The 26,838-nt window shown below is 33.1% G+C and overlaps 1 protein-coding gene across 2 annotated transcripts in view; it reads right to left on the bottom strand.

The window, feature by feature from the left end:
• LOC135219194 (RING finger protein nhl-1-like) overlaps positions 1 to 26,838 on the bottom strand; it is a 109,184-nt gene that overhangs the window by 55,312 nt on the left and 27,034 nt on the right. For both annotated transcript variants that reach the window (XR_010315388.1, XM_064255749.1), the window contains exon 2: positions 17,832 to 17,936. The gene's annotated coding sequence lies outside the window, so the exon portion shown is untranslated. The remainder of the gene's footprint in view (positions 1 to 17,831; positions 17,937 to 26,838) is intronic.

Below are 26,838 nucleotides of genomic sequence, written 5' to 3'. Positions count from 1 at the left end.
TGAGGCAGCAAGGTACGTATCTATGAATATATGAATATAAGGTATACAGAAGAGCATACATGCTTTGCATATATATATATATATATATATATATATATATATATATAAAATATATATAATTGTATAGTGTATATATAATATATATATATATATATATGTGTGTGTGTGTGTGTGTATGTGAGACAGCAAGGTCCGTATGTATGAATATAGGTATACATAAGAGCATCCATGCTTGCAATATATATATAAGAGAGAGAGAGAGAGAGAGAGAGAGAGAGAGAGAGAGAGAGAGAGAGAGAGAGAGAGAGAGGACAACTTAAATGGACAGAATCCTGAGAGTGTCTGGGAGGAAGCCAACTTCCGCGTTCGGTCGGTAAGGAGGATGGAGAAGCAACCACGACATCACAATCCTTCTTCCTTCTTCTTCTTCTTCTTCTTCTTCTTCTTTCTTCTTCCTTCTTCTTATTCTTCTTCTTGTCGTCGACACCTTCTTCGACGGAGCCCGCAGCCTCCAGTGGTGCTTCAAGAGGCATCGAACCCTCATAGCAAAAGAGAGAGAGAGAGAGAGAGAGAGAGAGAGAGAGAGAGAGAGAAGATACGGAGCAAGAATAGAAATCATGAGAGGACAGATATAAAGGACGAACGAAGATAAAATCCAATGTTGAAAGGGACGACATAAAAAAGTGGGAAAAAGCAAATAATACCGGGAAAATTATTTACTAAAATACCGGGAAAATGATTTACTGGGGAGCAAGTGACAAAAGGATGTAAACAAGTTAAAAGGGAAATATGCCGAAGAAACTACTGACAGAGAGCGTTAAAAAAAAAAGGGGGGGGGGCGGGAAGGGGGACATGGAGAAAGAGAACAGACAGAGGTATGAAAATTATACCAAAATAGAGGGAGAAATACCGAAGAAATTTTTGGGAGAGAGAGAGAGAGAGAGAGAGAGAGAGAGAGAGAGAGAGAGAGAGAGCACTCGCTGATAGTATAAAAACAACCTTCCACAGAACCTTATGGTTCCAAATATACTCACTCAAGAGACTATTGCCACATTTGATCATTTGCACCAGAATTATGAGAACCTCCTGAGAATTACTCGAGTTATAAGAATCTGGCTGGATTGTAAATCACAACTCTGACACACATTCTCCCTGGCTCTGTGGATGGGGAGACATTTCTCGCTCCAAGTGTGAGACACTAAACTAAACTGTATGGTATATATAGATATATACACACGAATACATACAATCATATATATATATATATATATATATATATATATATATATATATATATACACACACATTTATATATATACTACATATATAATCCACTGTGGAAGATGAGTGAAACTGGAGACTTTGAACAAGTACTTTCGAGTTCATTTCTACATTCTCAGTTCACTCACCCTCTACCGTGGATTTGAGGATATTCTCAAGCACGTGTTCCTTCGTGCTACATTTTATATATATATATCTATATATATATATATTATATATATATATATATATATATATATTTTATATACATATATTATAACATATATATATAAACAAACTACATACATAGATGTGTATATATATATATATATATATATATATATATATATATCTATATATATATAAAATCAATGTTCGTCTGTGTAGAGACATTTAGATAAACAAGCAGATGTGCAATCTGTTATTTCTTATATGTTCTTTTATGATACATTTTCCTTTACATACTTATTCATTAAAGCTAAACCACTTTCTCATATTAATATCTAATGTTGAAATACATTCACGTACTACTTATTTACTTAGGGACTTTTCATACGTTTCTTTGTTTACCTCTCTACTCATTTCAGTTTCAATTTCTGATTGGTTACGTTGAGTGCCCTATACATCAAGTTATTCGTGAAGCAAAATATCTTATTCGAAAAAAATAGATAAATAAACTTACTTGATATTTAAGAAAAAATAGGAAAATAAACCTGACTACTTGATATTTAAAGAAAATAACTTATTCGAACAGCTAGAAAATAAATCTGACTACCTATTTTAAATATTTTATTCGAAAAAAAATAGAATGCCCCTATTTAATTGATATTTTAAAACGGGGGAAACGTTAAGTCAATATTGTCCTTAAAAATCACAGAGCATAGAACAGCAGTCCCTAGATCAACTACCTACAATCATTAAGGAGCCCTAAGGACATTCTTACAGGGCACAAGCATTCCTGACTTAGTTTTAAAAGAGTTTAATGGATGAGCCTCATTTTGGTCTCTTTGCCGTTCTCGAATCAGTGGATTGGTAGGGGATTGTTGTATGTTTAATTATACACAGTGTTGTATAACAGATGACGACACTGCCATTCACTATAATGATCAGTTTTCATTATGGGTTTTTGTGTATATGTTGTATATGAACATAATTATTTGTCCCAATAGCCTAACATGGAGGCAGCACGATCGTACAACGAATATATGGTTCATGTACAAATCGTTAGCGAATTGTACAAATTTCAACTTACTTTCTCTCTTCGCTGGAATCTCTTAGGCTCAGGGAGGAACTCTCTCTCTCTCTCTCTCTCTCTCTCTCTCTCTCTCTCTCTCTCTCTCTCTCTCTCTCTCTCTTTCATTTGACGTAGAATCCCGCGAGCCCTATTTATAAGCCTAATGCTCATACCATGTATGGAATGTTAGTCATCTCCTCTCCACCCCATATCCACCCATTTGAAAATAGCCAATTAGCATGACATGGGAGGGCAAATATAGACATTGCGACGAGTTTGCTTTTGGCCCAATCATTTATAGTTAGTGATGCTGCCGCCTCAGCTGATTCTGCATTGCCTTTCAAGATGATGATCCGTTGTCAGATTGTAATAATCATTATAATTCTCGTGGTTTTCCCAGTTCGAAAGATTTCATCTTTTTCAGGGAGTCCACGAGCCGACGAATTTCTTATCAACTTAACCTATATAAAAATATATTAATTCCGAAGTAGAGCGAACTAGATATTAAAGAACATTTGTAGCTTAATGCTTGTATATCAATCACGGTGATATATATATCTATCTAATTATATATTAATATATATATATATATATATATATATTATATATGCCCGATGCCAGTTAGATACTCGCTAAACCGCTGGTCATTCGACCTGCTAAATTAAACACCGGAATTATTTGAGCAGCAATCACAGTAGTGAAAGTTGTTCATATTTTAATTTAAGAAAGTGATTATTACCAGTACAACGAAACTCTCTTTCGGATATTCTCTATAACATCCGATAGTAAACATAAGGTTGCTAAATTGCAATTGTCTTCAAAAGCAATATAAAACATTAAAACACTCACAGATGAAAATAGTTGATCACGTCAGCGTACAGACTCGATAAAAAGTGGATTTGTGTCAGCTGGGCATGTCTTTCGTTTTCTTGAACAGATAGATTTGTATATCATTGCTGGGTGATGTCATTTTGCCCGACTATCTTTACCGTGTATATTCTTTTCAATATACCTGTGAATATTTATGCATTTGCTGAAGAGGGCATAAAGTACAGGTGTACTGGAGGACAAGCGTTCAGTTGCCGACCTGATATTTTATTCCGACTTGAACGCAAAAAAATTCACACATACTTTAACTATTCAAGATAATTTAAGTGAAATAAAGTTATCATACTGATGAGATCTAAACACTTAAAGAGTGTCTGTCCTTTTTAAGCCAAAAAAAAAAAAAAAAACTACCTGTTATACACTAACTCTAGATTTTTAGATATAAAAATAACCTGCCTGTTATACTTTAACTCTTTTAGATTTTTCGATGTGTGTCCAATGAATGAAAATGGACTGACTATGCTAAACACTAAACACACTCAACATAAACACGTGGTTTCACCCGACATGAGCATCATATCATAAACATAAACGAATCAAGTTGTTCTTACCACTGTAACTGGATGGTATACAATTCATTCCAAGCGCCGAATGTAGTATTTTCACTAATTTTTTCTACGATTCTAATATATACTCCATACACCGTCGCTACAGCAAATAGCGTAAACCTATTTCGGATGTCCGCTCTATCTCTTCGTCGGATGTCACAAGTCCTTCCCGATCTCCGCGGATTATGACGACTGCTCCCGCCGGGGAAGAGTAACCAGGGGCTCTCTACAGAAAGCGACTTCACCTTCGGTCCTTCCGTTAAATTACGTATTTACTCCCTTATGACTCTCTCGGGCCGAGTGTGGCAATGTCATAAAACTCAGACCGCGAATGTTTTGAGGACGGAGGAGTCACTGAATGGGAAATATGCCTTAAGATTTGTTTACACGACAACTGTTGCATACGTGGCGAATAATCCTTTGGGGACAGGACATCTGCGTGAGTTTTCTCGCGATTTTCTCAGAAATGCAGACTCAGAATAAATTTCTAAGGACAGGGAAGTCACGAACTAAAGGTGAATGCGAGACAGTAAGGAATCTCACCAAACTATGAAAAGTGAAATAAACTTGTGTAAAGAGGAAACTACACTAAGGTTAGAGATTTCTTAGCAGCCACAATCAATAGATGAAATCTTAAAACATATTCAGATTCTATAAATTCCGTAATAATAATAATTTATTCACAGAATGACTCTATGAATGATTTTTATAGTTTTTCATATGTTTATGCCTCTCCATCCACCAGTTATTCAATATATTTACAACTCTATTATTTCAACTTGAAAGCATAATATCCACAGTTAGCCACTTTTCATACACTGTGCATCTTTTCCATTAACTTCTCCGCAATAGGATATATTTCGTAAACTCGTTAAGATTCCAAAACAAAATCTATACTGAATTTCCCTTGGTAACTATGGCAAGGTTTCTGCAGCGTTTCCAATTCATCCTAGTTTTTTTGTTTGTTTGTTTGTTTTTTTCTTGACCTTTTGCATGAATTCGAGAAAATGAAATTTTTGGAAACACCAAAATTCCATAAAAGGAACTGAAGTCGAAGTGGGATTTTTTTTTTTTTTACTGTTTTCAAGAGAGGTATAACAGGAAAATTAAAAGTACAAATGAAAGGAGCAGAAGAATAATAAAAGTAAAATAAAAGAGAGAAGAAAAATGAGAAGGTAGAATGATGAATAGCATACAGACGACTGCGTGTTAGTTATTAGGTTCCAGTGAACAAGAAGAAAAATGTTCCAGTGAACAAGAAGTAAAATGAAATGGAGAAAACAATTTGTAATAGATAAAAGGATGAAAAACAGCAGCAGTTCGCGATCAAGTAATCAAAACAATTGACACTAAAGAAAACAAAAAGTTGAAACTGAAACAAAAAACGTAACTCTGTTACCCAACAAAATTATATATTTGTTTTTATTAACGTGCCTTGCGTCTTTCTTTTGCTGTTTACAACCGTACCCTTTATATGCAATGACACATTTAGCTAAGAACGTGGCGACCTCTCTCTCTCTCTCTCTCTCTCTCTCTCTCTCTCTCTCTCTCTCTCTCTCTCATATACAATAAAGATGCAACTTAACGAGACTGAACGCTGCCCGAGTTCTCTGACCTCAAAAATTCTTCAGGTACGTTGACACAAAATAAAAAATAAAAAATAAGAAGCCAAACAAAATCCATGAGAATGAAAACGGAAATGTGGATAAAAACAGAAAAGCTGGCTAAAACATATTGATGAAAATATTTTTTATTATTATAAAGTACTGCAAAATATCAAAACAATTTCCTCCTTTTATTTAGGAAATGGTACGTAAAAGAATGATAAACAGTCCATGTAAGATGCAACTAGGACATATCTACATACTGTATATACTATAACAAACAGCGTATAGTACGTATCAACGACACACCAAACTGGACATTTAATATTTTAACAATATTTATAGTCTAGTTTGTAGAAACCATGATTCAGGTTCATAGTGGGGATTACATTTATAACTACTTTTCTTAAAAGAATGTTCTTTTCACAAGATTTCAAGGTTTATTATTTGCGTGAATATATATATATATATTATAGTATATTATATATATATAATATATGTATATATATATATATATATATATGTATATATATAGTATATATATACATATATATATATATGATATATATATATATATATATATATAATATATTATATATATATATATATTATATATATATATATATATATATATATATATAATCTGCAGCATAGAAGAAAACCGAATTGCTATGTATTTTATAAACTTCATTATGTATATGTATATGCATATGATATGTATATGTATATAATTGATATGAGTGTATATATATACCATTTATATATAAAATATATATATATATATACTTATGTATAAATGCAAGTGTTGTTGTGTATGCATGTATGTTTGTGTGTATTGAATGAAGTCATTGATTCACTGGTGACTTTTTTTATACTCTTCAAACATTAAAGGAACAAACAGCCTAACACACAATCTCGAATTCGCTTTACCATGGGAATGACTTACTTCCAAAGGGAACTGAGAATGAAAGTTTCTGCCTTGACCAGGATTTGTACCGGTATCGTTTGGTTTTGATACAGAGATGAAATCGATTTACCCATTAATTCATCAATGACTGAATGGTTATGCCATTGTGTGTATATGTATATATATATATATATATATATATATATATATATATATATATATATGTGTGTGTGTGTGTGTGTGTGTGTGTATACATACATACATACATACATGTATGTATGTATGGTGTTTGATATATAAAAATTACTTTTCAAATATAATCATAATCATCAGTTCCTATTATTTTCAGCTTTTACTGACAAGGAGGGAAAATTATATGAATTCGCTGCTATTCTTTCATATATTTATTTGTCTGTCTATTTATTTTTTTATAGATAAATTTCCATGTTTCCGCTCGAATTCGATGCGGTTATCATTCTACTTTACCGCATCCTTCATCAAGGGAATATCTGATTTCTTAGGAATGTGTGTGTGTGTGTGTGTGTGTGTGTGTGTGTGTGTGTGTGTGTGTGTCCATCTTGCAAGAACCAAATTCCGAATCGCCTCCCAAGAATCTCGCAAGAAAAAGAAAACCTTCCAAGGAAATAAAAAAGGAAAAAAAAACAGATAAATATGTGCCAAGTTCAATGCCCAAATAGACAAAGTTATACACACGGAGGATATTTGCCGTTGCCAAAAGTAAAATCAGATTAGCGATGCAGTCTAAATTTGGCAGCAAACATACACAAGACCAGGGTCTCTCTCTCTCTCTCTCTCTCTCTCTCTCTCTCTCTCTCTCTCTCTCTCTCTCTCTCAGGAGATCGTCCCTTAAGAAAGGGGGTTCGAGGAAATCTTAAGTGATCTACTTGTCTTTCTACTATGGTTAGATTCGCAACATGCCCTCGTATATTATAGTCATGAATATCAATAAGGATAAAAACTACGCTTCTTTCTTCTCCAGCGACGAAACAGGATCTATGGATGATTATACCTAGATGTATAGAGACTGGAGCATATAATATTCACATCCAGTACACCTTAACTTCTTAATAGTTTACCTGAAGAAATGACATGTGTAAAAAAAGGATTAGGGACCATAAGCATATTCTTCGTATGAAGAGCTTTGATTTGACTGCCTTAAATTTCCACAAGTTCACTTGGCTACACTTATTCTCGTTTTTCATTCTAGCACATAATTGTATCCATACATCAGTGTTATAAATACCAATATATATCTCTAATAAAATGGGCCCATATAAACGCTAAAATATAGAAAGTAAGTAATACATTTCAGAGACTTTCTCCCCCCGCCCTTTCTCTCTCTCTCTCTCTCTCTCTCTCTCCTCTCTCTCTCTCTCTCTTCTTTACCTACCTGAAAAGAGAGACACAGAAGTCTCTGAAATGTAGTACTTAATTCCATTTTGGCGTTTTTTGGGCTCTTTTATTAGATAGAATTCTGTTGTAACAGAATATTTGTACCAGTTCAATATATATATTATATATATATATATATATATATATATATATACTAGATAATATATATATATAACTATATATGTTTGTGTATGCATGCATGCATGTATGTATATGCATAGTAACAGGGAGGACTTTATAATTAAACAATACACACTGTGCACATCTACTTAATAAGTAAAAAATAACCATAAAAAAACGACCATAAAATCTGGGAAACTAAAGAATCGATTCCGTAAGGAAAAAAAAAATTAATGTGGAGGGCCTAACGTGCTGTTGAAGGAAAGGATTCTTTCGTGCTCTTAATGAGCATAAGCGAATATCATATATGTCTCTCTCTCTCTCTCTCTCTCCCTCTCTCTCTCTCTCTTGCAAAGAAGACATCCACAACAAGATATCTGAAGGATCGGCAAACACAAGACTGACTTATTCCGGCAAGAATTCACAACAAGTGGGAGGAATCGCCAAAGAGGAGGAATCGAGGATTAATCGGGATAGATCGAGAACACGATTATTTGCAGGAATTCGAATCCTGATGCTGAAAACGCTTAAAAGTATTGGGCACTTACACAAGTATCAAAATAAAGGCTCATGAGGTGTTGGTACATTACTCACACACAGGCACACACACACATATGAGCGCGCACACAAGCATAAACACACATATGCACAAACACACACATATATATATATATACATATGTATGTGTGCACACAAGCATAAACATATATATGCACACACACACGCATATATATATATATTATACAATATGTATGTGTTGTGGTGATGATGTGGTATATATGTATATATATTATATATATATATATATATATATATATATATAATCTATATATATATAAAGGTTTTTGCCACGAAGGAAAATTGAAAAGCGGAGAATAGCCAAGAACTTTCGGGTCGCGCTAGACCGAAAGTTCTTTGCCATCTCGCTTTTCAATTTTCCTTCGTGGCAAAAACCTTTATTTATTCATAGTATCACGTTTTATATACTTCGTGATCAAGTTAATCATATATATAATATATATATATTATATATATATATATATATATATATATATATATACATATATATATATACATATATATATATATATATATATATATATATATAGTATAATTATATATATATATAAGAGAGAGAGAGAGAGGAGAGATACATTATATATTATGTAGAGCGTTATATACTACGCTACTTTCCTAATATAATTTCCAATTCTTAAGCATCTTACAATGTGAAAACATTACTGAAAAAAATATCTGCCAGGTTACTGCGCTTTTGACTTACGCATCCAAAAATATGACTGCAAGTTTATATTCATGTTCAAATGCATATTTATAACTGCAGGTATAATAAGGCAAGGTCTTTGAACTTCCACAAAGCAACTCTAACAGAGAGAGAGAGAGAGAGAGAGAGAGAGAGATATTTATGATATAAAAAGGCAAGTAATAAATAGAGGCATGAGAGAGAGAGAGACCTTACCTTACCTTACCTTACAGTTCGTTCGGGTTGCCCCAGGTCCCTCAGTGTGAGGCGCCTCTAATGTCTACCAGAGAGTTGCTAGTACATCTTCCGGTATATTTTGCATCTTCCAATCTTGGATGGTCTGGGATGCAGTTTAGATATTTGTCGAGCTTATTCTTAAACACATCTACGCTCACTCCTGATATATTCCTCAGATGAGCTGGCAACGCATTGAATAGACGCTGCATTATCGATGCTGGTGCGTAGTGGATTAATGTTCAGTGTGCTTTCCTTATTTTTCTGGTATAGTTTTGGGCACTATTAACTCTACCTCTGCTTGCTCTTTCTGATATTTTTAGTTCCATGATATTTTCTGTTATTCCTTCTATCTGTTTCCATGCTCGAATTATCATGTAGCGTCTCTTCTCCTTTCTAGACTATATAATTTTAAGGATTGTAGTCTTTCCCAGTAGTCTAGGCTCCTTAACTTCTTCCTCTATTCGTAGGGCGGCTTGTAAAGGACCTTTGTTACACTCTCTATTTGTGCAATATCCTTTTGATAGTGTGGGTACCATATCATATTGCAATATTCAAAGTGGACTACGAACATATGTTTTATAAAGCATAATCATGTGTTCAGCTTTTCTTGTTTTGAAGTGCCGTAACAACATTCCCCATTTTTTGCTTTACATTTTGCCAACAGAATGGCTATTTGATCATTGCATAACATGTTCCTATTCATCATCACACCAAGGTCTTTAACTGCTTCCTTATTTGTGATTGTCTCATTATTAGGTCCCCTATATGCATATAGCTTTCCTTCTCTGTCTCCATAATTTATTGATTCAAATTTATCAGAGTTAAATACCATCCTATTTACCTCTGCCCAATCATATACTTTGTTAAGGTCTCTTTGTAGAGCGTTCCTATCTTCATCACAATAATTTCTCTACTTATTCTTGTGTCATCAGCGAAACTACTCACTACCGAATCCTTAACATTACTGTTCTATGTCTTCAATCATAATAACAAACAATATTGCAGCTAACACCGTACCTTGTGGCACACCGGATATTACCTTGGTTTCATCCGATTTCTCACGTTTGCAATAACTATCTGTTTTCTGTTGTGTAAAAATTCTTTTAAACCAATCTTCCTACTTTATCTACGATATTGTGTTTTCTAATTTTCTTGCTAATATATTATGGTCTACTTTGTCAAAGCTTTTGCAAAGTCTAGATAAAACACATCTGTTTCATTTCCGCTTTTCATATTTTTGAATATGTTCTCACGGTGGACTAACAGTGGGTTTGTGTACTTTTTCCGGGTACGAAAAAACCGTGTTGTCCTATATTAAACAAATTATTTTTATTAAATGTTTCATAATATTTTTCTTCATTACCCTTTTCATACACTTTCATAATATGTGATGTTAGACTCACAGGCCTATAATTACTTGCCTCTAGTCCTTGATCCACTTTTGAAAGTAGGGGTGATATATGCTAATTTGTGCTCATCATAAATCTTGCCTGTATCTACACTTTGTCTTAATAATATTGCAAGTGGCTTTGCGATAGAATGAACTACTTTCTTTAACAAAAATAGCAGGGACTCCATCCGGCCCTGCAGCAGCTCCATTTTTAATTTCATTAATTGCCTGCACAATATCAGCTTCATTAATTTCTATGTCAGCTAAATATTCACTATTTTCGTCCCTTACTTCTATATCATTATCTTCATTATCTATTCTAGGGGTGAATTCTCTCTTATATCGTTCTGCCAGTATGTTGCAAATTTCCTTTCTTTTTTTCATTCGTTAATCTCCCTTCAATTCTCAGAGGGCCGGCCCTTATTTCTATTCTTCTTTTATTCATCTTCTTCGCATATGAGTATAATAGTTTTTGGGGTTTTGCTTGATATTTAATAGGGTTTTTTGTTTTTTCTTCCAAGTCCCGTTTTTCATTTTCTTTTGATTGTATAATCTTTTGTTCTGCATTTTCTATCTTACTTTTTAGTTCTATAACTTTCCATGCATTTTTTTCTTTTGCAAGACCTTTGTTTTCCACTTTCTGATTTTCTGGAACAAGATCCTTCTGTCTCTTGTATGCATGAATGATGTTTACTTTTCTTCTTCGGTATATTTTATTTACCACTATTTTTCTCCAATATTTTATATAATATCTCCGTATTTACCCTTATGTCATCACTTACGAAAATGTTATCCCAATCTTTGTTTAATTCTTCATTAATTCTGACCATTTTATATTTTACTGTAGAAGTTGTATTTTCCATATCCTTCCCACTTTTTCATTTCTTGCTTATCTCTATTTTCACTTGCTTTGGAATGAACTGTTAATTCTATGACATTATGATCTGAAATACTCGCATTATAAACTATTATTTCTTTAACATAATTCATCTCGTTCACAAATACTAGGTCTAAAGTATTTTCCTTTCTGTTGGCAGGTGTTTATTTGTTGTGAATGTTGTATTATAGTAGCATATCTAATAGCTTTTCAAATTGCATCTTATCTTCTGCACTACTATTACTCTCTTTTTTATATGTATAAGTACAACCACTAGAATCTCCTATTCGTTCTTTCCATTCTACGAAACAAGGAAAGTGAAGTCACCAGATAGGAGAACCTAGTCCAGTTCCTTGTGATTTCTACATATATCATCCAATTTTTCAATTATTAAGTCAAACTCTTTAGTATTAGGAGGTCTATATATTCTATGTTTCAAATTCTACCGCTATTAGTTCACATTCTGAGTTACTATATTTCTCATATATTTTTCCTTGTTTTTGTCTTCCCATATATTGCGGTTCCCTTGATTCCTATTTTTCTATCTGATCTATAAGTTTGGAACCCTATTATTTTTGATCATCATTCCCAGTCTCTTGGGAATACCAGGTTTCACTTATATTCATTATATCTATTTTCTTTTCATTTTGGGTTAGTTCTTCTAAGTACTCTATTTTTCTTTTTGAGTTACTCGTAACTAAACCCTGCGCATTCATCACTATGATGGTTTGCGTGTTTTCTCCTTCATTTTAATATTGGTAGTAATAAGGATTTTCCCATGTCTCTTTCCTGTTTCTGGTATGTTGTTCTTTTTTTCATTTCCAGAAATTCTGACATTAAAAAATCCAACTTTTCCATAATATTTGATCTTCCTTCATCATAATTATTCATTTTGTGTCTGAATCTGCAATTTTCTCGTTTCTGCAATATCCTCTTGCATAATAAATACAGTTATTATCTCTTGAGTAGAATTTCGGAGCTGATGCTTTGAAATTTTTTTGCTGACACCTCTGCCATATCTCATTGGTGGTTTGCTTTTTCTCTTTTACCTGATATTCTTGATTTCTCTCTTTATTTGTTTTTCTTTTCTTTTATTTTGGATTTTATTACTTGGTTGGTTATTTATTTGATTATGATTCATGGCTAAAGGGTGCATATATTTGCAGTTTTTTGTCGAACTTACATCATTTTTCCTTCTTTTAGGTTTTACACTATTTTTTGGATGCAGATCTCTGCAATCATCCCCCCCCCATAGCCATCTAAGTATGCACATTTACCATATATTTCATAGTTTTGACATACCTTAGGATGTTTGTAGTAACATCTTTCTCCAAATCTGCAATTCCCTCTTTTCAAAAGGTTGCAGATTTTGTCTTTCTGTCTTATTTTTTCCTCTTTCCCGTCATTGTGTAGATCTGGGTAGAGCCTCTTCGGGATTGCTTTTTGTTTGTCATATCGTAATTTTATTTCTTTCGTAGGTATGCTGCTTTATTGCCTCATATGTAGTATCAATGAGTATCTCTGCATCCATACTTTTATCTTGTTCTTTGTTTTCCTTATTTTTTTCTGTCATTTCATTTTTACTTTGTTTACTTCTCTCCGTTTTCCTCTTCTCTTTTTCTTCTTCTTCTTCCTTCTTCTCTTCATCCTCAACTATTTGTACATTCAATCTTGATTTAATCATTGTCTATCCATGATAGACATGTTGAACAAAAAACAAAATTCTTGTATCTTTTCTCAAATCTTGCATTACCATCAGCACACTGTGGATGGGTCAGAATCTTGCATGCAGCACATTTTCTGATTAGGTTTTGTGGATTGACTATGCTATACCAAACCTTACACAGTTTGCATGCTTTTGGCATTCTTTTTCCTAATGCATCAATTAGGATATTCACAAGATTCACCTTATTCATTTTCTTTGTCGGAAGTATGTTGGTTTATGTATATTTTCTTTATGAGTCTCTTGACCACTTGGATTTTATTTGGAACTTCTTCAATTATTTTCAAGATGTTTTCATTAGATTTGTTCCAGTTTGAAGGATTATATCCTTCTAATATATCTATGAATGCTTTTGTATCTTTTTGGTTAGGACTGTTGCTGATTTCATAGATGAGAAATGCCAGTTCCCTTCCTGCTACCTCATCGTATTGCGAATCCGCCAAGCAAGCTAAATTACGCCACCTCTTCCCGCAGTTGGAACTTACTGCCATCTTGTTCTGATTTCAGTATTACACTTGTTAAACTAACTTAGAAGACGCTTTATCCTACTATTTTCACACTAATCTTATCACCGATAGTTCACGAACACTTCTAGATATTTCTCAAATTCTAGTCGTATGTTAAACTTGTGATATCTGTTGATTAATCTGACTTCACGCGGGTACGTCTCACCAAGCAAGATGGCTACTACTACTATGAGAGAGAGAGAGAGAGAGAGAGAGAGAGAGAGAGAGTTAAAAAAAGGCAAAATATAACATAGCAAGTGGTTAATAGTTGCATGAGAGAGAGATATTGGATAAAGGTATGAAACCGCACCATCAAAATGACATATAAGGACAGAGCGAATAGACATAGATAAAAAAAAGTAAAATAAATAAAAAATATAAAAAGACAGAAAGCAAGAGAGACAGGATTATAAAAAACAATGCAAGTAGATAGAAAGCCTTTTACTCTATCAACAAATAAAGAAAAAATTGGAAAAGAGAAAGACAGAGTAACTGCACACTATGAGACAGAAACACAAGGTTACAAATAGGACAGGGAACTGGAGAGAGAGGATTAAAAGAAACACAAGTAAACACAAAGAATTCCAATCTAACTGCCAATAAATAAAGAAAAAACTGACAAGAAAAATACAGTGTAACGGTACTCTATGAGAAAGAAACACAGGATTGAAATAAAAAAAAAAAAGGACAGAGAATAAGAGACGGAATTAAAGTAAGACAAGTCAACAGAAAGACACGCAATCCGGCTACCAAAACAAAGAGGAAGAAAAAAAAAACAGAGACAGAAATCTCAAGAAAGAGAAACTGCACTTTGTCATGCTGACCGATGCGACATCTGCTTTGTATGGCGTTCGATTTTGGCTGTCGACTAATCTGGGTAATGGCGCAATTAAAACTAAGGCAGAGTCAACAAACACAGTTCCCTGGACTAATGATGGCAGAGGCACTTTGACTGCGCAAGGAACGTGTATACAGTAAATAAATACTTACATGCATATATGCATATGTGCGTGCGCGTATGTCTAGTAAAAATAGCGAAAGTGTTAGTGTAAATATACAAGCATAAATTTAAGACAATGTGAACTCGCGCGTAACTTTTTTTGCATTACTAAAGTGCTTGCTGGGGGTGTATAAGTATATGTATAAATATCATACATATACATACTCACAAATATATATATATATACACATATATATATATGTGTGTGTGTGTGTGTGTGTACAAAATGTTATGAGATAATCATTCACACTTTTATTTTTAGTAAAGTATATTCATGCAAAAACTTTCCCTATTTTCACTATATTCACACGGACACACAAACGCACACATGTAAGTACTTACTGGTATACGTATATGTATACATATATATAAATATATATATAAGTTAGAATATATCTCATAAATAATATATATATATATATCATGTAATATATTAGTACTTATTTTTTACTTTTAGAATAGCGGTGCTATGGATCCGTGAAAATCATATCCTTCATCCGTTATTTTCTTTTTCCTATGGTCAAGCCCCCACCCGAATACGTGATCTTACGGGTTTATTAGCCGACAGCTTTTGCCTATATTGGCATGTTCCTGCATTCAAGTGTGGACTATACCAGCCTTGTGGTTGTGTGTGTGTGTGTGTGTGTGTGTGTGTGTGTGTATGTGTGTGTGTGTTTGAAATACAGATTATCACATTTGTTACTCTTTAAGGAATTCATTGTGATAAGTATTATGATATATTTTACATGACATGTATGTATGTATGTATGTATATATATATATCCTATATATATATATATATATATATATATATACGTATATGTATGCGTACATATATACATATATACGCCTGAGAATATAAATGTATAACCAAATATAAAGCAAAATAAATTGAAAGTTGATGGTGCAAACGCAGATATTCAACACGAGTTTAATCTCATACTAGATGTGTCTATATTGCTAGTAATGCTGCTCAAATAAATACTATTGCATCAATATTATTAAAGACAAATTGTACAAGAGAGAGAGAGAGAGAGAGAGAGAGAGAGAGAGAGAGAGAGAGAGAGAGAGTAGGAAAGAGAGAGTTTTGAGTAGGTCATACTAATTGAACTCGGTCCTACCCACGATCCTCTGATACCTGATCATAAGCTTATGTTTCTGTCTATGTTTCAGAGAGAGAGAGAGAGAGAGAGAGAGAATAAATTAGACGCTGCATTTACCTCAGCAGCCATAAAGCCAATGAATAATAACCCTAATCGTCCATCAATTGAAATAAAACGATAATTATCACGCCTCACTTAAAACGGGAGCGACGTCCTGAAGAGAGAGAGAGAGAGAGAGAGAGAGAGAGAGAGAGAGAGAGAGAGAGAGAGAGAGAGAGAGACAAAAGAATCGACCAAAAATAGTCGGAAACGGGTCACATGTGCTTTACCCTGGTTCTCTCTCCCTTCCTCCCTACCCCTACTCCAAATCCTCCTCCCTCCCCCTCCCCCTCCTCTTCCTCCTCCTCCTCCTCCTCCTCCCTCCCCCCAGTATACGTCAGTGGTGGCACCGAATGGCACCACGACAGCAGACCGGCACTCACTTGCCTGCCCGGCTTCGGCTTCGAGGTGTGACAGGAGCGGGTTGGCGAACAAAACAAAAAAAAAAAATGACACTTGATCGATTTCGTGGAATTGGGTTAATCTTGCCGATAACTGAAGTAGGTATAACAGTACTATGAATTTTATAATAGGGAATATATATATATATATATATATATTAGGATATATGTATGTATATATGTATAATATATATATATATATATATATATATATAATATATATATATATATAAGGTTATAAAAATAGGAAACCTAAACTACTACAACTAAGTACAATTTATACTTCTATTTTCTTCTAATTATATACAAACATTTACAGATGAACAAATTACTAAACAACTGTATTTCGATTATCTAAGCTCCTTCCATCATTTCCAGTGCTCTTGTGATTGTTGAAGTGAGAAATAAATGTGTATAATACGAACAAAATAGAAAAATAAATTCCACTAAATAGGGTCTAATTTTTTTTTTTAATAAATGGAGTAACTATTCTCGTTTAATTTCTTTGCAAAATAGCATCTAATTTGAAGAGTACGTAAGAGGAATTTTTTTTATAAATACCTATAGCAAGATGAAACAAAAATCAGAGATTTACAAATTACTATTTTTTTATAGTAAACATAGTTTCACAATGTGAACATCTTTGTTTGTTATATATATATATATATATTTATGTATATATATATATATATATATATATATATATTATATATATATAATAATTTTTATGGTAACACCTGCTTGCTGCACAATTCAGTTGACGAACTTAAGAAAGTGGTGAAAGTCTACGGTAGCTACACATACAATACCACAGCACATAATGCGGTTAGAATTATACAAAAACATACTATTAGGTTGATTATGAAAACCGGCATTTTAGTTGGTTACTTGGGCATCCATGCTTCCCACATTTCTAAACAAATTTATAGCTGAAAATTCCCATAAGCGTGTGTATATATATATATATATATATATATATATATATATATATATATATATATCATAGTATATATATATATATATATATATATTGGATAGACAGATGTACATAAGCAGAGAGGCAGACATGTAAAACAGTTATATTTTCAGTAATTGATAAATAATTCGATGGAATTTTTTTTTCTTTTTTTTTTTTGCCAATAACCACCGAACAGACAAACAAGTCTCTGCATTAGGTACACTACACATATAAGAAACAAAAGACAGAGGGAGTTTCATGCTTGCCTCTGCTTGAAATCAAAGTAAGCCATTTTAACTTACCCTTAAAATGGTGGTATTTGTAGATATACGTAAACCATGTACCCTGGGCCCCGGCTCTTGGCTGGCCGGCAGCCCAGGTTGGGGCTTATTCACACATGATGTTACCTGCCAAAGAAGAGAAAATGGGATTATTCTTCATCCACAGAAAACGAATGTTATTTCATGGGGAACCAAACTAAAAAGAATCATGGGATACTATTAAAAAAATTCAATATGATTAATAGCATGAATGAAAGAACTCGCTAACGATATTCACAGATTTACTTCTTTTGACTAGGGACTTTAAGTGCCTTCATAAAGCAAGTTTTTCAAGGTAATGCCAACAGTTTGGTATTGCCTACGCTAGCGTTCATAATCAAAGAACCCCTCCTCTATGTTACTATCATAAACCATGAGGGAAACTTCGGGTACATTTCGGAAGCAGTGTCGACTGCAGTAGACGAAAGAAAGTCCTAATATCCAGACATAGCTATACTGAACGTTACCATGGGTCATAACCCGAATAATTACCTAGTATGAACAAGCTAATCCATCAAATACTGTAGGGAGGGATTTACACACAAACATTCATATATATATATATAATATATGATATTATATATATAGATTAGTATATAGTTCTAATTATATAAATTGGTATATAAATGTATATATATATATAGTGTATGTGTAATAATTATTAATATATTATATTTATACATAAATAAATATATATAATAAGTAATATATATAATATATAGATATAATATATCATTATGATCTGATTATTTTGAAAACCAGATCCCTCATTTATCCAAGTGCCCAAGAAATGACCGAATAGGTAGGCAAGCTGTATTTTATATGTGTGAGGTTGTTCTTTTAGTAATTGTACTATTGCACAGAAGCATTGTGTATGTGATAAGTTTATATATATATATTTTTTTTTTTTTTTTCACATACAAACATTCATATACTATATGTATGTATATATATCATATAGTATATGAATGTTTGTATGTGAATAAACATATAAATATAAAATATAATGTAAATATGTATATATATATATATATATAATATAGTATTATATTAATTAAACTCTCACATACACAATTATTCTGTGCAATAGTTCAATTGCTAAAAGAACCTCACAGATATATACAGCTGGCCTACCTCTCCGGTCATTTCTTGGACACTTTATAATGAGGACTGGTTTTCCTTGAGCTTGTAACTTTTTAATAAATAACTCCACTATAGATATCATCCAGTTTGAATGAGGTCTTTTTAGTAATTATATATATATATATATATATATATATATATATTATATATATATATGTGTGTGTGTGTGTGTGTGTGTGTGTGTGTGTGTGTGTGTGTGTGTGTGTGTGCATAAGACGCTTCCTCTCTAAAGGGGTGACTCCTAAAACATAATTTTTACCAAAGAGGAAACATGTAAAGAAAAAACAGGACAAAGGATGAAAGGACAAAGATAACTGGAAAAACGAATAACAGAAAGTGACGTGTGGATAAGGTATCCAAAATAGAAATTATGAATCATAGAAAATTTTATTCGTCTAACAATAACGGACGGAGATTACCCGTTTACAAGTATGAAAATAAATATGGAATCCCACAAGCCTAGAACTACTTGCTAAAGTAAGTATAAATATGCTCTACGATGCATCTCAAGAACCTTTCCAGTTACTGACCATTTTGGTTCTCATTCATCAAACACATCCTAGAATTTCAAGTACCATACCGCCAAGACATTCTCGTTTTCAAATATCATAATTAAAAAGCAGGCGTACCTCCAAGAGAAACAAGTGATTCTGACTATATTTGATTAGAAGATGAGCTTGGTTTGTTTGTTTGTTTGTACGGTGTTTTTACGTTGCATGGAACCAGTGGTTTTTCAGCAACGGGACCAACGGCTTTACGTGCCTTCCGAACCACTCGAGAGTGAACTTCTATCACCAGAAATACACATCTCACTCCTGAATGGAATGCCCGAGAATCGAACTCGCGACCAACACCACACGGACCACGCCACTGAGACGCTAAAGGGCACCATGCTCTCTCTCTCTCTCTCTCTCTCTCTCTCTCTCTCTCTCTCTCTCTCTCTCATACGAATATCCACAAACACGACGCAATAAAAAATATGGAAACATTGGAATGTCTACGTAAGCCGAGATGGGAATGTAAGATGGAATTCCTAAGCCAACTCTCCTTTATGGGAGTGAGGTGTGGATGTTAAAATTTAAAAAAAAATAATAAATAAATAAAAGGGGTTGGGGAAGGGACCGAAGTTTTTAAGATGAAGTCTAGAGATAACATGAACAGAAAAAAAAAAAGTTATCGTAGGTGAAAGGACGGATTAGAGTGTTCTGAAATTACCAGGTCATGCGGAAAGAATTCTGTGCAATAAGCTGGTGAATATATGAATAAATAAAAGTGTATAATCTGAAGCTTCAAGAGGAACTGGAAAGGAAGACCCAGAAAATGTTGCATAGATTACAGGAATAAGACTGTGGAGGATACACAGACGAAAACAGATTAAAACATGGAAGTAACAAGAGAACGTAAATAAACGAGGTAGTTGAGGAGGGACTAAATGATAAATTTTCTCATTTCGCGAAGATAGATCACAAAATATTCGGTAATAATCGAAATGAATTACATATATGACCAGGTTATTTCATAAGCATCTCAAACTTATTTTAACCCCTTTCACTTGTGTACATAGTGTATATATATACATATATTTTATAGGAAATCCCTTGAATAATAATAAAATGACGTAAGGTGTATTAGAAGAGTTCTTCGCTCATGTGAAATTGGAAATTAACTTAAGTGCCTAGGTTGTTGGGTGGAAGGATTTATCTGGTCCCCCAGTTGTACGTGACTTGTGTCCCAATCCCCCAAAAGCCAACCTCAAGTTTAAGAAATTTTATTATATATTATATACTATAATAATATATATAATATAATATGTATTGTATGGTATTGTGGATTGTATATATACATATATATTAATATATATATATTATAAATATATATCTACTCTATTAATAATATATATGTCTACTAGTGAATTAACTAGTATATAATAGTATAGTATATATATAGTATAGTATATCTAATTAGTATGTATATATAGATATATCTAATCTAATATTAATGTATGTAATATACCTACATCATGTATATTATATATATATATATATATTATATCTATATATATACTATCCCAACAATCTAGTTAAACTTAGCTAGATAGATAGATAAAGTAAAAAGGTAGTTTATTGGATCAAATTCTCAAATGAGAAAAAATTTAAAAACAAGACAAGATACAGTAAAGGACGGAACAAAAGAACATCAGGCATCACAAGTCCCATAGCAAATGTAAGGAAAAAAAAAAAAAAAAAAACGTTTTTTTACAATAAAATGGAAAGGTCAATTCAAATGGTTATAATAAAAATAATAAAAGCAAATTACTTTTGCAAGCATCATCCGAAAAGGAAAGATTCTTTATTTTTTAAACTTTTAAAATGTCAATCAGTTATTGTTCCACTATTTTTTATTTAAAAACAGGCAAGATAAAGGCATAAAGTTGTCTATCGTCACTGCATAGTATATGAAAAATAAATATAAAATTAATAAATTTGACTCTAAACATGACGCAGAACCTAAACAAGCAGATTACCATAAAAATAAAACTGGGATTTCGCTCTTAGAGAGAGAGAGAGAGAGAGAGAGAGATTCTATAGACATTTGGCAAAGTCTCTCTACTGACATTCCCAAGTCAGCCATGTGTATACCAATCTAGAATTAGCAACTTCGAAATGGCCACAGGGACGAGTCGGCCGTTATCTGTTCAGTCAGCATTCGATTCTCAGCCTTTTAGCCCGATAGGATAGGGACCACTATCCTTTGGTCCGGGTGTAAGTTAACTGCGACCCACCCACCTTTGCAAAATTAAGGGTGTGGAGGTGCAAATAACAGTTACGTTAAATGAAGATTATAATGCGTCTGTCCAAAAATAAGTAGGCTACAGGTAATACATACATACATACTACACTCATGAGCTGTACTTCTGCTGACAACAGTAGTGAACGACTATTAGAGCATATACATATTTATACACACATACACACATCTATATAATATATAATATATATCATTATATATATATATCACAAGATATATAATACACACAACACACATCCATATATATATATTAATTATATCTATATATATATATATAGATATAGTTATATATATAATATTATATCATTCTTATGTTTGTGCTGGCAGTTCAATCAAAAACGAAACAAAAAAAAAAAAAAAAAAAAAAAAATCTTTTTTTTTATTTATTCCAAAAGTTGATGTCAAATTTACATCTCTGCAACAAATGAGTAAATGAGAATACCTTGGCTGTGTTAATCGTCCATCTATTCCTTCACTTAAATCTATACTATTACCTCACCTATTAGTCAACTAAGCTTAACTATACTTTGTTTTTTTCCATATGTCCATCCGCCTGTGGTGTTTTCGCATGGTAACACTGCGTCCCGGGCTTTAAAAATAGTTACCTCATGTGTAAGTTTTTAGGTAAATAAAACAAAAGGACATCTGGGTTGGTACATTTGGTAACTGAAAAAGTGTTTTTTTAAATCTGTACTTCTATGCGAAATTACCACCGTTAATATTCGAAATACGATATTATTATTATTGTTGAATGTAAGCTGAATGTAACTATCTAAAGCCCGGGACGCAGTGTTACCATACGCAAACCCCACAGGCGGGTGGACAGATGGAAAAAAACCGAGTATAGTATTGTTTATTTCCCCCGTATCAACAAGAAGTTTTATCATAGCTGAAAGCCTCCCGAAAATGCCAATGTTCTCCGAGTGTGAGCATATTCTGTAATGATATCCAATTCATTTTATGTTCGCTTACTCGGGGAATAAGCCTACAAACTACTTTGTTGTTGTTGTTCGGGGGGTTAGGAAAGGTCTATGGAACACCTAAAAAGGCCTTAAAAAAAAAAGTGTTTCGCATTGAGTTAAAGATACAGGAATCTTAGGATAGGATATTTACGATTTATTTATTAGAATGAAAATGTAAAAAAATATAAATAATGAGCATATTAAACAGTACAGGAAAATTATTTCTAATAAAATCATTGTTGCTGAAACACGACTCTATTTGACCGTAGATTTTAGCACGTTATAATTTTCGTTGAAAGCTAGGAATATAATGTTTACAACTTAAGCGTGAGGGGAAAATCCTGCACGCCGCCCGAGTGAGCTGGAAATCGGATCACGCCTTGTTTTATATACTCTATCTACCTACCTCTGCATCTATCACAAATAAATTGTCATAATACATTTGGTGTCCACTCTACTCTAGAATTCAGTGTGGGAATAATTTAGTTTCCTTCTAACGATAGTATTAGTAAATCATTCACAATAATAAGTCGTGACAGCAACAGACCTAGTATGTTGAGAGTTAATGCTGCTGATGTTTTCTGTATTCTGTTGCTAATAAAAACTATGAACACATTACTAACAAAATACCATGCAAGTTAATTCATCAAACTGACCTTTCTGCTATACATTATTTCCTCTCAATTTTTTTTTACGTGAATTTTAAGTTTCTGCAACCTCCGTGAATTTATTTTGGGCTCTTGATAACAAACACTAGTGTTTACAATGCTTTTTTTTTATTTACAAATAGGCTATTAGTAAAAATGATGAAGCATTTATGTAAGTATGTATTATGTATATATGTATGTATGTATGTTTGTATGTATGTGTATGTGTGTATATATATATATATATATATAATATATATATATGAATATATATATAGATATATATATATATATATATATATATATATATATATATATATATATATAAACATCTAATTAATTACTGTGCAACTCTGCTTTAACATTGGTGGTTTACCAAGGTTTACCAACATAGAAAAATCTTGACTGTTCAGTTTTCTATGCATGCTTGATTTCCGTTTTCTTCTCTGACTTGGGGACGTAACTATTTTAAACCTCATTTTTTAATGTAAAAAAAAAATTAAGTTATTTGAGGCCCATGGCTATACACTCCAGTCAAAAGCAGTTTTATTTTTTACTGACAGATAACCATGCATTTATATATTTTTACTTTTTATTTACTGTTTGCGCTGAAAAGAGGCCAATTCCTGCAATCATGAAAATAAGAACAATATAATCTATAAAGTGAAAATGCACAAGAAAATTTGGCTTTGAACACCATACCTGGGGGATGACAATCCGCAATCGTATAATAATCTAACGTTTGGCACACGAGAATAGCTCTACGTGAGAATGTCACTACAGGCCCAAGCAATAATATTTTGAGTAATTACTCACAGTAATAGTTGTTGGTTTTAGGGTGGTGACATAAATGACACTCGCGCTCGCCTCTCATTCATCCTTCACGAAAATCACAAACCGCAAATTAAACATCATAAAAGTAACAGTGATTACGGCTCATTATTCATAGCACATTTGCTGACTAAAACCATCTCATTGGGAAATCATTTCAACCTATATTGGCAATTAGTCTTGATCGGTTTGAAATAGAGAGCTAAGATGAGTCAAAATATTCTAGAGGGAACCTTCAAAACTATTGGCTAATTAAAAAGGACTTTCAGGTTATGGCCAATATAGGGGTCTCTCCTCACAAAATGAGGACCCTACACCTCTGGAGAGCAATAGCCTTGTTTGTTGCATTTATGAAATAAAAAAATGACTCAAATTACCAATGTCAGCACGTTTATCAATATCACAAAGTAGTTTAACAACACCGTCGTTGCATGAGAAATGAAAGTGAAATAAGGTAGACTTAACACAAGTTAGACAGTTTGGTAGAAGAGATCTGATGAGAAATAAGACACAAACCAATAAAGATGAGGACAAAGGGACAGTGCGAACAATTGCACTGAGTCGCATAAAAGACATCTTATAAGCGGTAACCCCAAGACAGTATTGTTGGGTTACAGAGAGAGAGAGAGAGAGAGAGAGAGAGAGAGAGAGAGAGAGAGAGAGAGAGAGAGAGAAAGGAAGTCCTTAATAATAACTAAGCAGCGGTTGGATTTTATGAGACGTGAAAACGCCTTTGTGACACGTACTACATAGAGTAAGGTATGATATAAAAATATAAAAAAATACGAGGATGCGAAATTGTTATAGAATTAACGGCCTCGATAAATTTCTTCTCAGCAGTCTAGACGGAGAGAGTAACTTTACAACCTGGCACAATGTTAAAGAATTAATCTCATATAATAGAATATCTGTCATATAATATATATATGTATATATATATATATAGATATATATATATCATATATACATATTATATATATGTGTGTGTGTGTGTGTATACATCATTAATATACATATATCATATATATATATACATATACACATACGTACACATATGAGTATATATATATTTATATATATATATATATATATATATATATATACATACGTACACATATGAATATATATATATTTATTATACATATTCTACGTATGTATATACATATAAATATATGCATAATATATTAATACATACACATAATAAAAAGAACTAATATTAATTTCCGTGGAGTATTCATCCAATATAATCGTGTTAGCGTAAGTTCCAAAGATCTAATTATTAAGAAATCTTTTGGTGACACTCTATACGACACAGGTGGCTCGAGGTTTCACAGCTGAACAGTTTACAATCATTTTCCAATATTTAACTTCGTTGAACATTTCCCCTTGACATATAGAAGAGATTTAAACCTGCTTTTGGGGAAGATTTACGACCTGTAGCTACAAAAAATATACACGATAAATTACGACAAGTAACAGATATTTGTAGCAAGTTAACGTGGGTTTTGTGACTTGGGTGGTGGGAGATTGAGGATAGAGGATGCTCAGGATACAACAAAATGGAACGATCATTTTCCACGTGAATTTACCTCAAAAGACAAATAAGAAATGTTTAGCCGCGTCTTTCATCGTGATGAATTTATCTCTAAATCTGCCTAGCGTTAAACGTCAAGATTTAAAGAGATACCCTCAACGTGTTTACAGTTACTTCACAGAATACGACACCAAATGAAGATTTTCCCACCGTGGCAACGGGATGAATTGGGAAGACACACAGAGACGCAAAGAAACAGTGTCGCCTGTCACATCCATTAATCCGAAAGCAATGGGCTGTCTTCGTCCATTAGTTTTTACTTAATGGAGGGGGAAAAGCTGCCTGCTTATTCTTTTTTAGTCTTTCAGAAATCAGGAAAGGACTTCTTCACGCTCCGTTAAAATAAAGGGTTTGTGAGAAGAATGGCCATGCTTGGCAGTGCCTCTCGGGGAGAGAGAATTTATTTACAGCGCGTCGGGTTAATGGCTGGATGAAAAAATGGGTGTCACTGGTTGACACTCCCTTTCAGGAGATGTCTGATCCACAGTGAGTTTGGGTAATGGCTTGGTGAAAGCACTGTCCAAGAGCCTTAGTCCTTAGGTGAAAAAAATTTATTTTCACTGCGTCTATATACTACGTTTGTTCGAGGGAGGACGGGTCACAAGTCACTGTTTTTCAGTGAAGACACAATTAGGGTAGTTTTCAGTGGACCGAAAGAATAATGGTGTTGTTTGGAAACTATCAAGAAAAGGATGATCTCTGCTGTATGTGCCATAATTGCAGAACACAAATACTGTCATTTCTTTTATCACTGATTCTTAGTTCTTTGAGGACTAAAGATGTTACAGTAGGAAAAAGTACAGATATCCAGTGTGTCGGTGCAGCTGTTGGGAGGATATTAGTAATTAGTTTTTTGTCGTAACACTTGACAAAGGAATGTACCTTAAGTCATAATGGTACTACTGAAAAAAATATTTTTCATTGGTATAGGTTTACAAAAGGGGTATTTATATTCAAATTATTGGCGAAAATACTGGCAAAGAAATTCTAGATAATTTTGTCTT

The sequence above is a fragment of the Macrobrachium nipponense genome, chromosome 1 (genome assembly GCF_015104395.2).
Source record: "Macrobrachium nipponense isolate FS-2020 chromosome 1, ASM1510439v2, whole genome shotgun sequence".
In the NCBI taxonomy this organism is placed as follows: Eukaryota; Metazoa; Arthropoda; class Malacostraca; order Decapoda; family Palaemonidae; genus Macrobrachium; species Macrobrachium nipponense.
Note: the sequence above shows the minus strand (reverse complement) of the source record. Positions and strands in the feature narration are given on the sequence as shown.